Below are 3,217 nucleotides of genomic sequence, written 5' to 3' on the forward strand. Positions count from 1 at the left end.
GAAACAATAATCTCGTGTGGCCCTGCAGGGGGATCACATGGTCCGGTGTGCGGCTGGTGAAGAAAGCACGTTCTGTATAATGTTTGTGAAAGTCAAAAGGTTGAAGCTTTTATGAAGAAACCTTTTGTGTGCGCAGTTGCTCTCCTTTTCTTTCTTTTTTTGGTGGTTGTGATTTTAGGGTGCCTCCGGAGGAGTTATATGCTTTGGACCAGTTGACACACCAGGTGTTTAGTAGAAATGCTAGTTTGACATTAGGAAGTTGGTTAAGGGGTGCTTTTTGGAATCAGACTACAGATGATGAGGACTTGATTCACTCCACGTTCTTTTAAATTGCCGATTAAAAATGTAGTAGTTGGAAATATTATGCTTGGCAATAAGGCTAGTTAATTTGTGCCTGCTTAATAAGAAAATTTAATTAATAGACTTGGAAAATGAATTCAGTTTAGATGAGAATTCAGTACTTAAGAATAATGTGGTTACTAAGAATTGTATTTTTTTTCATGTTACTAAATAGTGCTAACATAAATACTATTAGGTTTTTGTAATAGCACAAAGGCTGTGTATTTTAATACAGAGCATAGAACAGTAACTATTTGGGTATCATGAAACAAATCATCCATTTTATGAATGCAGCTTTTCATATTATTAAGATAAGCATAAGAGAAAATGGCAAATCATAATTCATAAAATAAGCCACTCTGTGAAGCATAAGTATTAAAGAGTGAAAAATTATGTCTGCTTACCATGGAGAGGAAATGGACATTCTTTAAGAAGGTGCTTTGTATGTCTGAGACATCACAAGCATTATACATACATTCTGTTCTTTGGTAGGTGCCTGTGGTTAGTAATCATTTTTTATCAAACAGCAGGGTATATAGTCACACAGACCCATATAAATGATCAGAATGCAAGTTAGACCTCCCAATGGGTAAACTTAATTTATGTTTGGAGTCATTTTGGAATATTCTGTTTTGTTTTCCAGTGCATAAGTGTATTTTCTGTCTGCTGTTGACTCTGTCATTCTTCACTTTACACACTTCTCCAGAGCTGCAGGATTAGGCTACCAACTTTACATCAGATTAAAAAGATGTAATGAGGATAAATGATTTACAGAAGGAAAAAATAGCAAGGCACACGTTTTTCTGAATGTTTTATGCCTCTAAATGAAAATAGAAATAAACACAGAGGCACGCAAGATGAAAAGCTGAAATTGATTACCCTTTTATGAGTCTCAGCTCCAAATCTTTGTATAAAAATTCTTAGGACAATATTTATAACTACAAATATGGAAACTGCCTTAGATACAATGTCATCAAGTGGCTCTGTGTGTGTGTTGACAGGATTTTCATAATGAACAGGTTGCAGTTTGTTTGATGTGTATATCACACATCTGGCTGGAAGTTACTAATTTCCATTGTCTTAGCAAATTAAATAAATGACTATTGATTCCCTATGGTAGCAGCAAACTACTGCATACATTTGTTTTCAGGGCTAGTTCTCAGGCCTGAGAATGATAAGTAAATTCTTTCCAAATACACTACCTCAAACAATGTACTTAAAGAACCACCCCGCCCCCCAAATAATTTTACAGGCCAGATGTTTTCCAAATTTAGACATTTTAATAGCATACATTTTGAAGGGATTTTTCATGTCATGAAAGTAGAGAGAATTTTAAATAAGCATTTGTCAAATGAAAGTGTGACATTGTGGTGGAAGCTACATTCATAAGAAGCCCATATTTTAAATTCCTGATGCTAAATTTATTGTGTTTTTTTAAAATTCTTGACAATATTACAGATGTCCTGACTTTTCCCCCTCTTTGCCCCCCTCCACCTACCCCTGTCCGACCCCAGGCCTTCACCACACTATCGTCTGTGTCCCCAGGCTATGCATATATACATTAGATATACCTAGAAAAATTAATCATCATTATCTAACAAAAGGAATAATGAGTAGAAATATTTAGTAACCTTGTTTTAATCAGCAGCTGCAACAGCAAATATAGGAATTTTAGAGGTAGGTGGTGTATGCCCTGATGCCTTACTGGCTTTTGTGTGACCACCATACAGAATCTTGGTGTTCTTAAATCCTGGGGAAGAGAGCAGTAGGACATTATGATTGAATTTTTAAAATTCTCATAGATTTTCTCTGGGTCCTTGAGGTTCCCCGAGGCTTCTATAGCCTTCATTAAAACATAACCCCCATCCCACCAAACCAACTACCCCCCCCCAAAGCCATTAAAAATTCCAAACCAAAAAAAGAAACTGTCCAGTTCATAATTTTCTATAAGACAAACATGCCTATTAGCTTTGTGTGCCACATTAAAAAAATATCTTACAAATTTTGGTGCTCAAAGGCTTTGAGAAATAAGTGTAAACTATGATAGGCCCTGCTCCCTAATTATTTTCAAGAAGATAGGTTAATGGAGTTGTGTCTAGTAACAATGAATGTTGGGGAATGTCTAGAATAATATGGAGAGGAAAACATACTGTGTAAAACCTAAGTAAGTTTCTTGCATTCATATTTTCTTTGGTTTGTTTAATTAATAGTAAGTATTAGTTCCAACTCAAATAGAAAGCATTATTACTTAGTGTGAAGGAAATTGAAACTGTGAAATACCCAATAAACAATGACAAGGAATTTCTAGAAAAGTGAAAAGCCTTGATTCTCTTTGTGTTTTTAAACTTTATATGTTTAAAAAATAACACTTTAGAATATACTTTTAAGTATAAACCAATGAGGTATAAAATTTTTTAAAATATTAAAAAATATTTTTCAAACATACAAAAAGTTGAAAGAATAGTATAATGAATATTTATACACACATTATCTATAATATAAACCATATTTGTTTTATATATCAAATTTTTCTCTACTTATATGTGTCTATTTGTATGTCATTTTTTTCTCCATAGAATTATTTCAAAGTAAGCCACATATATCATGATACTTTATTCTTTTTAATTTTATTTTAAAGATACATTTTTATTGATTTCAGAGAGGAAGGGAGAGGGAGAGAGTGATAGAAACATCAATGATGAGAGAGAATCATTGATATGCTTCCTCCTGCACGCCCCACACTGGGGATTGAGCCCACAACCTGGCATATGCCCTGATCAGGAATTGAACCATGACCTCCTGGTTCATAGGTCAATGCTCAACCACTGACCCACACTGGTGGGGGATATATAAACACTTTTTTAAAAATATCTTTTAT

The 3,217-nt window shown here is 34.1% G+C and overlaps 1 protein-coding gene across 1 annotated transcript in view; it reads left to right on the top strand.

Moving 5' to 3' along the window:
- SIM1 (single-minded family bHLH transcription factor 1) overlaps positions 1-3,217 on the top strand; it is a 70,809-nt gene that overhangs the window by 17,183 nt on the left and 50,409 nt on the right. The window lies entirely within an intron of this gene.

The sequence above is a fragment of the Myotis davidii genome, unplaced genomic scaffold (assembly GCF_000327345.1).
Source record: "Myotis davidii unplaced genomic scaffold, ASM32734v1 scaffold68, whole genome shotgun sequence".
Lineage (NCBI taxonomy): Eukaryota > Metazoa > Chordata > Mammalia > Chiroptera > Vespertilionidae > Myotis > Myotis davidii.